The sequence below is a fragment of the Hibiscus syriacus genome, unplaced genomic scaffold (genome assembly GCF_006381635.1).
Source record: "Hibiscus syriacus cultivar Baekdansim isolate YM2019G1 unplaced genomic scaffold, ASM638163v2 tig00111206_pilon, whole genome shotgun sequence".
Taxonomy (NCBI): domain Eukaryota; kingdom Viridiplantae; phylum Streptophyta; class Magnoliopsida; order Malvales; family Malvaceae; genus Hibiscus; species Hibiscus syriacus.
The window spans coordinates 517,435-531,501 of NW_024063018.1; positions in this window are offsets into that span (position 1 = coordinate 517,435).

Here is a 14,067-nt window from a genome sequence, read left to right on the forward strand (position 1 = left end):
TTCAAAAATAATATCCTTTCCTTTTGTTGCATGCCCGATTTATGGGCGTTTTTAGGTGAAATCTTTGATTTTTCGAGATTTAACCCATTTTTAATAGGTTTTTTATTTGATTTGTTGTTTGACTTGATTTGGTGCTTTTTTCACTATTTGGCTGAATTTCATGACGACGGAGACTTGGGATGTCAATCGGTGGTGGTTCACTCGACTGGGGAACCGAACGGTGAAACACGTGTATAGCATGCGTAGGTCAGGTGGTCGATCTTTGATGGGTGGTAGCGACGACTAGTTGATGGGAGTATTAAAGTGAAAACCCTAATTTGTAATATGTAATATGGAACCTTGATCTCCATCTCGATTTGACGGGGGAGATTAGGTGGCTATATTAGAACGTGATGAAACCCTAATATATTTGGGCTTTCATCCTTGGGCTTGCTAGACAAATGTATCAGGCTTGGGGTATTTGTATTTTGGGCTTGTACATTGGATCTGTAAAATATAAAGGAATATTTTATGTTACTATTTTATTTATAATAATAATAATAGTAATATTAATAATTAATAAACAATTAATATTAATAATAATTAATAATAATAATACTTAGTAATAATAAATGATAATAATAATTAATAATAATAATAATCAATAATAATAATTTAAAATAATAATAATAATTAATAATATGCAAAATTTATGAGAATTAACTTTGGACAAAATTAGGTGTCTACAGCTGCCCCTCTTTGTCCATTGTCGTATGATGAGATTGAGACAAAGAAAAAAGACACTAATTTTGTCATGCCATAAAATTCAGTTCGTATTTGGATATTGAACTCATCTGAAGATGACACTGTTCCTTCGCGCTGAGGACGTCTTAGTTATATCCTAATAATTCATTTCCTCGGGAAATCTGAAAACAACACCATTCCTTCACGTTGAGGACGTCTGTTGACGGATCGATTCAACATAGTTTCTTCGTGATGAGGACGTCTAGTCGTGTTTGAATTATGGCATATCTGAGGCAATATCGTTCCTTCGTGTTGAGGAAATTTAGCTGCCTCGAAATATTTTCCATTGACAATAGCATTAATCCTTCGTGTTGAGGAGAAATAATCATTACTTGGTGTCGAATCTGATGATGACATTTCTCCTTCTTGTTGAGAAGATCTAGTCATTGTTGAGAAGATCTAGTCATAGTTGATAAAGACCAATTATGAGATAAATCTTTGAGATCCTGTTCAAAAAGTCATATGCTATGATTTCATGTTTGCACTACGCCCTTAAGGATAATCTAAATGCAAGTTAACATGACATGTACGAATGATTTTTCACAGCTTGATTCTAGCATTTGGGACCTCATTTATTTTTTGATCGTGACATGCGAGATTTTTCAGGGTAAGGCATAATAATCGATTTTATTATTTTGATGCTTATGCAAAGGAACAATGAAATATAGTTAACCTATTTCATTAAAGAGAGGTAAAGAGAAAGTACAATCTTTCGGGACAAGAAACAGACGAACATTACAGAAAGAATGAAAGCTGAATACATTCGATATCAAATGTTGAGTCCTTATATTTACTCACCCCAAGTCTTTCCTGAAAATTAACATGTGTCTAGAAGATTCAAATCGTACCAAGGATATCTGAGTATGAGAGCCTATCCTTTAACTGTTAGGCTTTCGAGGTAATATATAGTTTCCAATCCTAAACATTCGAGCCGTCCATTATGGATTTTTAACTCGAATCCTCCTTTGGTTTCAAGACGCCCATTTTGGATTTTCATCTTAAACACCCCTTTTATTTTATTCATTTTTTCAGGTGTAATATCACTTGATTGAATCAGAATTCACAGGATTAGACAATTCTTCTTCATCCATTTTAGTCAAAACCAGAGCTCCTCCTGAGAAGGCATTTTTCACAACATAGAGACCTTCCTAATATGATATTCACTTCCCTAGAAAGACTTTTTGCATAGGGAAGATATTTTTCAGCACTAAATCCCCTTCGTGAAATTCTCGAGGTTTGACTTCTTGTTATAAGCTTGTATCATCCTTTTTTATACATTTGCCATGACAGATAGCTCTTAGCCTTTTCTCTTCAATCAAAATCAATTGTTCAAATCTATTCTGAATCCAATCAGCCTCATTTAGTTTTAACTCCATCAATACTCTCAGAGAAGGGATTTCTACCTCAACAAAACTGCTTCCATTCGATATACCAGAGAGAACGATGTTGCCCCAGTCGATTTGCGAACGAATGTACGATAAGCAAGCAGTGCAAAAGGTAATTTCTCATGCCAGTCTCTAAATGTTTCAGTTGTTTTCGTGATGATCTTCTTGATATTTTATTTGCTGCCTCCACTACCCCCATTCATTTTTAGGTGATAAGGAGCCGAATTATGATGTTTGATTTTGAACTTCGTACAAACTTCCTTCATTAAATCATTGTTCAGATTCAATGCATTATTTGATATGATCATTTATGGTATTCCATATCTACAAATGATTTCTTTCTTTAGGAATATACAAACTACTTCTTTTGTGATGTTAGCATACTAGGCAGCTTCGACCCATTTGGTGAAGTAATCAATGACCACTATGATGAAACTATGTCCATTTGAAGCCTTTGGTGAAATTACCCAAATGAAATCAATGCCACACATTGAAAATGGCCAAGGTGCGGTGATTACATGGAGTGGTAAGAGAGGAACATGTATTTGGTTACCATGGATCTGACATTTATGACATTTTCGAGCAAAGCTGATGCAATTTCCTTCCATAGTTGATTAGTAGTATCCAAATCTGATGATTTGTTTAGCCATTGTGAAGCCATTTGCTTGCATTCAACAATCCCTTCATAGACTTCTGCATGTACTTTCTTAGCTTCAACCTTATCCACACATCTCAAGAGCACCTGATCTTTTCCTTTTTTATACAAGATATCTCCGTCATAGTCAATCTTCTTAACGTTATTTTTTCATTTTCAGTTACTCTGACAAGGTAAGCTCAATATTTCACATAGTGGGGAATATCATAATACCATGGGAGACCATCATCTTCTTCCTCCTCAATATTACAACAATGAGTTGGCACTTCCCTTATACTCATTCGAATAGGCATCATTCGTGCATGATCATTGGCTTTGAACATGGAAGCCAACATAGCCAAGGCATTCGCCATTTGATTTTCTGCACGTGGGAGGTAGGTGAAAGTGATCTCTTCAAACTCCTTTATCAGATCCATCACTAGATTCTTTTATTCTATCAACATGGAGTCTCGAGTCATCCATTATCCGCGAAGTTGGTAAATAACCTAAGCATAATCACCAAATAGTTCCAGGATTTTAATCTTGCACTCAATTGTAGCTCGAATACCCATGATACATGCTTCATACTCTGCCATATTATTTGTACATTCAAAGGTGATCCGACTAGTAAAAGGATAATGATATCCTTCATGTGAAACTAGTATTGGCCCAATTCCATATCCCACAACATTTAAGGCACCATCGAAATTCATTTTCCAAAATTCATCCCTCAAAGCCTCTTATTCTTCTGCAGAAAATATGTACATTAATTCCTCATTTAGAAATTCAAATTTGACTTGTTCATAGTCTTCCAATGCTCTGCTTGCTAGAAAATCAGCAATGACACTTCTTTTCACCGCGTTTTGATTCATGTAGACTATGTCAAATTCAGACAACAATATTTGCCATCTCGCCATTCTTCTAGTTAGAGTTGATGACTCCATCGTGTACTTTAATGGATCCAACCTTGATATAAACCAAATGGTGTGATACAATAAATGTTGTCTCATCCTCTTAGTAGTCCATATCAAAGTACATCACAATTTCTTGATTGAAGAATATCGAGTCTCACTGTCAGTGAATTTCTTACTGAGGTAATAAATGGCTCTCTCTCTTCTCCCTGTTTCACCATGTTGTGCCAATACACATCCCATTGACTTCTTAAATACAATCAAGTATAAGATCAATGGTTTATCCGGGATTGGTGGCATTAGGACCGGAGCGTTTGTCAAGTAACTCTTGATTTTATCAAAACATTATTAGCAACTATCACCCCATACTCCAGGATTTTGTTTTCTCATTAATCGGAAGATTGTATCACATTTCTCAATTAACTAAGATATGAACTTGACAATATAGTTCAACCTCCTTAGAAATCCTCATATTTTATTTTGTGTTCTAGGTGGTGGTGTTACACCCACTACCCATACCCGACCCGGATACAAATCCGATGTGTCACATTGACTATTCAAAACTTTTACACTTATAAAAATCATGGAAAATTTAAACTTTCATTAACATAAAGTTAACAATTTACATAAGTACAATCAAAATATTACAAAAACCGATCATAGCATATGTAAATCATAATTTGTCTACATGCCAACATATTTGACATACTGTGTAATTTACTTCTGATCTGATCTTCGAATGGAGGTATGCTGTTCTACAAATCCTAGGTCTGATCCTCCTGCTTCTCAGTACCTCTACGTGTAAAAAACTTACACGCTAAGTCACAGTCTTAGTGAGGCATAAACAATACAATAATGCATTTTCTAAAATATGAACATGCAATCTAATTATTTCAAATATAATCACAGATATCATATCATTATTCAATCATGTGACATATGATCCATTATAAACAATAATAATATGATAACATATAATAACATAAATTCTTTTTATATCTTTTATAGGTCCATGTACACATTACTGAGAACCACTACAAGAAAATATCCTTTAATGACACACGAACGATGACACACACTAATTTATGACTTGCAAAAAATGTGTGTCATAAAAAAATGTCATTTTTTTTAAAATCTGAACGATTTATGACTTGCAATAATTTGTCATATTTAATAGTCATAATCCAAAAAATTTGAAAAAACATGGAGTACACTTTTAATTGTGTGTCATCTGTAAAAATCGTCTTTTAATTTACCCCCATTATTTTCATTCTTTCCCACTTCTTCCCCCTCGATAATCAGTTCACGTCGCATGCTTACCCTTTTTCTCTTTTTCCCTTTTTCTCTTTGTTGATTTCTATTTTGTTTGATTTAATGGGTTTGATGCTTTTACTTCATATATGTTTGATTTTTATTTACGCTTGCGTGTGTAAGAAGTGGAGAGAAGTTATTAGAGAGATCGTTAAGGCTTCTCTTCAAAATAGCGGCAAAATCATTTTCCCTTCCTGTCTTAAGCAGGTAATTCAAATTTTTTGTTTGTTTTTAATTGAAATTGAGATATAATTTCAATATCTGGTACAAATGTTTTAAGGTAGCATGTATAAAATTCATTAAGGTTGTAAATATTTGCAGTTTAGGGTAGTTTAATTTTATTTTTTTAGGATTTGGAATGTTTGCGAGTTGGGATGATTTGTGGGGAATTGTTGTAAAGTTAGTCTTTTTTGGGGTTCATTTGTTCTAGTTTATTGTAATGTTCTTTACTGATAGATCTTATCGATTATTGCTTTTTGTTCCTGGTATCTAATTTAGGGAATTAGTTTGTGCTTCTTCTTTGTATTATAGGGGAAATGTACTAGGTATAGAGTGCAAAGTTTGAATCAAAAATGAAATTTTCAAATTATCCAAATTGAGAATAAATAAAGTAAAATTTCTTTCTTTTGTCATCTTTAAGTGTATTCGCTTATTTCTACTAGTTTGGATCTTTACAGAATTTGAGTTGTTTTGCAGTTGCTGGTTACAAATATAAAAAACTTATTGGATTTAGAGTTATAAATCGATGAATAAGTCAATAAGTTTTGGAGTTGATGGTTTTATTCTCTTTTGCTATGCAGCCTGGTCCACTGGAGTTTCCAAACTAGTGTATTATAAAGCGGAACAAAAAAAAAACTCTACATTTTTCCTTTATCTTGCCCTTTCACCATGTAAGTACTTTTTCTTCGCAAGCAAAACTTGACGAGGTCGTGTTAATTAGACTGATGCTGAAATAAAAAGGGTTAAAAGGGACATAATTTTCTTTGTCAGAGGTCTTAAATTGACTTTTGACTTCCATTTAGATAGGTGAAAAACTATGGACTTCTAACCTAATACCTTTGACTAAGTTATACTTGGTCTCAATCTTTCAAAATCTCTATAATTGTGTAGACAAATTTTCAATTTTCTTCGCGGTCTTACACATCATTGAACCCTCTGGACTTGATTATTCTATACATGGCACATTATCATTTTAAATTTGGGTTTTTTAATGTGGTGATACCAGTCTGCTCACCATTACACTTTGAACTCATTTCTCCATGTGGTTGGGTTTTTCTTTAAAAAAATTGTGTTGTTTTCCATAATAACCTTGTGATAAGCATAACAAAATCATGATTGTGGCTTCTGAGAGCGAAGATATGGATCGCTAAACAATTTGATATGTTTCAAGTTTCTGGTCTCACTAGTCTTCTTTAGGTGTGCTAGCATTGTATTCGACATGATGACAAGTTGATATCTGTGTTGGTTATGTTGTTGACACAGGCATATGGGCTATTCCTCAGTTCGTAAGGATCTGATTATGTAACCTCTTTGCACCTCACTCTCTCTCTTTTACGCTCTCAATATCTTTCCATCTTCAGAGATGCAGAGTAGTGATATTTTCTTTCTAGAAGTGGCAAATTTGGGCAATGGAACACATGCTAGGATAACAACGATTTCCTTCCTTTCAGTTATTTATTTAACAGTTCCCTTAGTAAAGATACCCGGGTCATTTTGTTACTACTAAGTGCAGAGTTTAAAATCTTATTTCCAATATGATTTTACACCTTACATATCTTTGCCTGATTTAAGTATGTTACAATCAGTCTGCTATCATTTATTCTTTTTCCTCAAAGACGATGCTGCCAGTTGCAAAGCTATATAGGTTACTTTTTCTTTATAAACCAACTAACCAAGACATTTTTGCCTTTCGATAGTTAATCAGAGCATGGTTTAAACAATCTTTAGCAGTTATCTTTGTGGCCAACATGCAACTGGATGACCCTACTTGTCAGTGGTTGAAATCTACCTTATTTAATATTTTCCTGATGTTGGCAGCATTCACCGACAAGGGGAAGTTTCTATTATCAACACGACGATATCGACATGGTGCTCATATTGAGTATATTATATCCCTTGATCCAAATTAACTATCTCAAGGCAGTAATGCCTATGTCGGGAAGTTAAGGTACGTGGCTCATGTCCTGTGCTCTCTCTTGCTGGAACTCTGTTTACATGATCTACTTTTTGGATATGGTTTTTATAGAAGTACAATTTATATTTTACTATATACCTTTTTAAGGAATAAAAACTTCTATGCGGTGGCCGTTAAAATCTCTTCAGGATATTTAAGGAACAATATTTATGATACAATTACTTTCTTTTCTTGTTACAATAAAAATCTAATCTTTATGGTTCAGTGTATAGTTTTTAGCTAACACAGAAATTCAAAATCTTTGTAGTTTGGATTTTCTAGGTACCAACTTTAAAAACTATGATAGTCAGGTGCCACATAGTGGTGCAAAGCCCTCCAGCAGCAGATCAAGTCGCTTTGTGAGCCCGTCTGCAATCTCGCCATCAGGACGTAAGGTAAAATTCAAAAATAGCGATGAGGCAAGTCGAAGCGTTGCAGATCGATTGTCTCTAAGAAAGAAAGAATACGCGGATGAAGACAATGATGATATTCGCAAAGAATGGGTATCTTATGTGGCAAACTTTATTATGCCAAGATATTTTGCATCGACATATGATTACAATATTTTTGATCACTTAATGTGAATATATTGTATGCAAATGAATTGCTTATATATAATATGATATATATATTTAGTATTATGAGGCATAAATGTGATTTAGTTTGATTATTTGTCAATATACAATATATATATATATATATATATATATAATTTACGACATACAATCACGACACACGAATGTGTGTCATCTTTTCTAATTACGTGTGCTTCAATGACACACAATGTAAGTCATACATGCGTTTCATAAATTTATGACACACAAATGTGTGTCATCTTCATTTATGACGGGGGCTTCAATGATGCTCAATAGGTGTCATAAATGTGTGTAATAAATGCGTGTCATAAATGCACGTCATAGATTTCTGACACACAATTGCGTGTCATATGAGATTTATGTAGGTGGCTTCAATGACGCTCATTTGTGTGTCATATGCACCCATAGATGACGCGCAATGAGCGTCATTAAAGTGGTATTTTCTAGTAGTGAACCTAAGGTATACGAGTACATTGAGGTTAGACACATAAGTTGTCACCACATCTCCTATAATAGTACACTGAGTGGAATGTAAGATTTATCCTGAAGGACCTCATGTATGTCCCGAATGATCTCATATAATCCCTCGACTCTTGGCATGCCAACTATACCTATAGCTCTCATATCACTTGACATGGGATTGAATATTTATATGTTCCATATAATCACTAATTCATCATATATTCATGTATTCATATCATTTCTCTTATAATCACATATGTCTTATTTCATACCACATATAGCATGTACATATAACCTTCAATCTCATATCATATAGCTTATGTCACATAGATCATTAGCATGTATCAAAACATATAAACATATAACAGTTATGCATGTATTTATAATGATCATAATATATGCATGTTCATAACTATTGGAACATGAAAGTTAAACATAGGAAATAAACTTATCACAAGTCTTATTTCCATAAAACTACATCTATACTATAGTATGCACTCACCTTAGCCTCACTTAATCCAAATCCACTTCTATGATTTTATCTCTCTTGATTGATCCTAACTCTTCGGTTGTTTCGAAACTTTCTTATGCTCGATATCTATACAATCATACATTTGATATACATATCATCATTCTAAGTATCATAATCCGATCCTTAATAATCCAAGCTAAACGAAAGGCTTAATACAATTTTCCACTTTGAGTAGTATCGGTACCGATACTTCCCTAGATGTTGTATCGATACCAAGCCTGGGTATCGATACCTTTTTTCTATTCTATAATCCTTATTTCAAAATGGTATCGATACTGACCTTATGGTATTGGTACCCTTGGTATCGATACCCCCTTAGGTATCAATACCCCTTAAATAACTTGTCAAATTTTGGCTTATGGTATCGATATTGTTCAACCAGTATCGATACCCCTACACCATATATCACTCTTTTACACTTGATGTATTGGTACTGGATGAATCAGTACCAATACCTATAGCCCATAAATCACTTTTTAAACCCGAAATTTACCAATCTCAATCTAAACCTTTCATTCCTTCACCCCTTTCATACACTTAAACTCAAATACACATACTTAAATCAATTTATATTCATATAACACATCTTTATCTCTAAAAACTCATCCTATATCTTGAAATTAAGAATTCTACAAATTTTCCATCGCGCCTAATCTTAATTCTAACACTTCATATTCCTTAATCTAACTGATGACAAGTCAAATTTATTCTTAAACCTTACTTACTAACTCTCTTCCAATATTTCACTTATAAACCTCTTATCTTTAATCCTCCCTAACTCCTTCATCTTTTGATTTTAAGACAACTTAAGCTTTCTTTAAGCTTAAGTATTATCTAAGGAACATAAACCAAGCTTAAATTCAATATAAAAATCAACTACAATAAACTCACCTTTTTCCAAATAGCTTTCACTTTTGAAGGAGGAAGGAGAAGAGTTCTCTGGAACTTTTGATTTTTGCCTCCCTTCAATTCCACGTGGATATAACCACTACCTGATTTAATTATTTTATTTACCAAATTACCATTTTGACCTTCTATTCATCATTCTTTGCAATTCAATCCTACATATAATTTTCCATACAAGCCCCTAAACTTTTCAATTTATCTATTTTATTCACTAAATTCTAAAATTTTATAATTTGGTCACTAACCCGATGTTTGGGATGTTACAAATCTCCCCTTAAGAAAATTCATCCTCAAATTTTCATTGCACAAAGAGATGGGGGTACTGACTCCTCATATCCAATTCATGTTCCCACGTTGCTTCTTCTACTTTATGATTCCTCTATAACTCCTTAACCAATGAAATAGTCTTGTTCCGTAACTGTTTCACTTCATGAGCCAATATTTGTACCGGTTCTTCCTCATAGGTCAAGTCAGGCTAAACTTCTATTTCTTCTGGGGCCACCACATGAGAGGGATCAGACCTATATCTTCGAAGCATGGAAACATGGAAAATATTATGTATCTTCTCCATTTCAGGTGGCAAAGCCAATTGGTATGCCACTGGTCCCACTCTCTTAATGATCTTATAGGGCCCAATAAACTGAGGACTAAGTTTTCCATTTCATCTAAATCTCAACACTTTCGTCCACGAAGACACTTTTAGGAATATTTTATCTCCAATCTGAAACTTGATTTATTTCCTCTTAAGATCAACATACTATTCTGTCTATCATCTGCTGCTTTAAGATTATTCTGAATCACTTGAACTTTCTCTTCCACTTCTTTAATCAACTCAAGACCAAGAGCTTCTCGATCCTTAAGCTCATACTAGTTTAAGAGCGTACGACACTTTCTCCCATATAAAGCCTCATAGGGAGCCATCTTGATGCATGATTGGTAGCTATTATTGTAAGCAAATTCAGCAAGTGGCAAGTATTTTTCCCAAGATCCTTTAAACTTGATCACATAAACTCTTAACATATCTTTCAAAATTTGGATAGTCCTTTCAGACTTCCAATCTGTCTGAGGATGAAATGTTGTGCTAAAATTCAATCAAGTTCCTAATGCTCCATGTTAAATTTTCCAAAATCTCGATGTAAATCTAGGATCCCGATCAGAAACAATCGAAATAGGTACACCATGCAATCGTATAATCTCCCTGATGTACTTTTCATCATACTTGTAACATCCTTCACACCGGGTTAGTGATCAAATTGTGAGATTTTATAATTCAGTGACCAAATTATGGACGATTGAAGATACTAAGAATTTAAGTGAAAATTTGAATAAAAGGGTTTAAATGAATTTGGAGGTTGAATTTGACTTGTCATCTATGAGAATAAGAAGTTATAAGAGTTAGAATTAAGTTTAGATAACACGGAAAATGTGGTAAGATTCTTAGTTTTAAGAATTTGGATGAACTATGGGAGATAAAAAGGTGTTGAAATGATAAAAATTAGTTATAATGGTTATAGATGAGTTTGATAGCATAATAAGGTTTTTATACATGAAAATTTGGGTGAAATATTGATGAATTTCGGGTGAAAACAACCCATTATGGGCAGGTGTATCGGTACACTATGAATAGGTACTAATGCACTAAGACCAAATTTTGAAGAATCGTTACATAGTGCATAGATACATTCAGGGGTGTATCGATACCCGTGTATCGATACAAACTGGCAGGCATCGATGCATGGAAATTTCGAACCTAATATATGTACTGATACACCCAGAGTGCATCTATACCCCCTAAAGGCAAAAGTGAATATTGGTTTATTAAATTCGTTTAAGTTATTAGCATTAATTACAAGGTGTAGATATCTGATAATTACCTTAAAATGTATATTTATGTAGATTCTGAGCCTAACGCAATTCTAGAACATTTGGGAAGTAAGAATGATCGGGGGAAAAGCAAAGAGATCTAAGTGAGTGCATATGCATAACATTATTTTAGTATCTTCAGTTCTAGACTTGTTATAAATCTAGATTTAATACTTTGATACACAATTCATTTTAGATTATAAATCATGATATGAATTCATACCATGTGCATTGTGTAACATGTTTTAAATGAATATGTATGAAAAGTTATATGAGTTATGTGACGAAGGTAAGGAAATGATATGTCTATGTGATATACTATGTAAATTGAGAAAAGCCCATGTTATATAGATGAGAACTATAGGTATAGTTGGCATGCCAAGAGTAGAGGGTCTACGTGGTCCTTCGGGACATATATGTATTATTTGAAACATGTATTAGGTCTGTTGAGACACATATGTGATCCTTGGCATATGTATATAATTCTTAATGAATTTCTATGTGGTCCTTAGGGACATCTTATATGGCACTGCGGTGCAAATCTACGTGGCACTTCGGTGCAAATCTATGTGGCATTTCGGTACATTTATATGAGATGTAGTGATAGTATATTGCACAACCTCACTGTACTCACATACCTTAGGTTCTCAATATGTTATCATGGGCTAGTGAACTTATTAATATGAACTTATGAATGTTAATTTGATAAGCCTATGTATAAGAAACATGGTTATGGATATTGCACTGATTAAATACATATTCTCATTGCACTCCATCTCATTTTGACATTTTCATTATATTTCATTGTTATTTTTATATTGCCTCACTAAGTCAACGAATTAGCGTATGAGTGTTTCACACATAGGATCCGAGAAAGTAGATGAGAAGGTTAAGCAGTTGGGACAATATCTCTCTTACAACTACCAGATCAGAAGCAACTTAATCAGTAGGGCATTTTGTTATGTAAATGAATGTTGGCATGTAATTAAACGGTTAAGTTGTGTATGCTATGAGCATTTTGATGAACTTTGTATAAACCTATGTATATTATCATATTTTAGTTATATCAGTCTAAATGTTTTATTATTTTGTTAAGAATATTGTTTAAAAAAGTTAATGTGACATCTCAGACTCGTATCCGGGTCGGGTACGGGTTGGGGGTGTTACAATACTTATCCATGGAAAAATCAATTCTTACAGGAATAAAATGGGCTGACTTAGTTAATCTATCTACAATAACCCAATGGAATCTCTTTTGTTTGGAGTCAAAGGTAACCCCGTCAAAAAGTCCATCATCAGGTTCTCCCATTTCTGTTGAGGAATAGACATTGGTTGCAATATTCATGATGGAACATGATGCTCAGCTTTGACTTGCTGACAAATCAAACACTTGGACACAAATTCCGTAATATTCCTTTTCATTCTTGGCCACCAATATCGACTCTTAAGATCCATATACATTTTGTTTCCACCTGGGTACATCGTCAATGGGCTAGAGTGAGCTTCTGTTAATATATCATTCCTTAATTCTTTATCATTCTGAATCACTAATCTCTCTCGATAGTATAGATTCTCATCAGACTTAATCTCATAACCATTAAACTCTCTATTCTTTACTTGTTGCAACCACTTCAAATACCCTTAATCTTTGGTTTGCACTTCTTTAATTCGATTCAACCATGTTTGCTTATGTTTTAATTAAGCACATATTGCACCATCACCATCCAAGGACAACTTGGAATCTAGTGCTTGTAAGGCTACAAACGTTAAGGCATCCGCTACCACATTTTCTTTTCCCGAATGTAAGTCAATTACCACATCATAATCTTTTAGAAATTTTACCCATATTGTCTGCCTTAGATTCAATTTTTTCAGGGTCATCATATACTTCAAGCTTTTATGATCGGTATATAAATAAAAAACATTCACATATAAGTAGTGATGCCAAATATTAAGAGCAAACAATACTGCAGCCAACTCCAAGTCATCGCTGGATTGTTATTTTCATATGGTTTCAATTGTCTAGACGCATAAGCCACCATATTTCCTTCTTGCATCAGTACACATCCCAATCCGTTATGGGACGCGTCACTATAAAGCATGTAGTTCTTACCAGATTCAGGTTGTACTATAACTGGAGCTTCTGTCAAAATTTTCTTCAACGCTTTAAAACTTTCTTGACATTCAGGAGTCCAAGCAAATTTTTCATCTTTCCCCATCAATTTAGTTAAAGGTAAAGCTATCATCGAAAAGTTCTTAATGAACCTTCGACAATAACCTGCAAACTCCAAAAAACTTCAAACTTCAGACACATTCTTTGGAGCTTCCCATTCTAAAATGGCTTTTAATTTTTTAAGATCAACCCGAATTCCGTCTGCAGAAATCACATGTTCAAGGGATGTTAATTCATTTAACCAGAACTCACATTTATATAATTTGGCATATAACTTCTTATCTCGTAGAATCTGCAAAACTATCTTCAGATGTGCACTATGCTATTCATTCGACTTC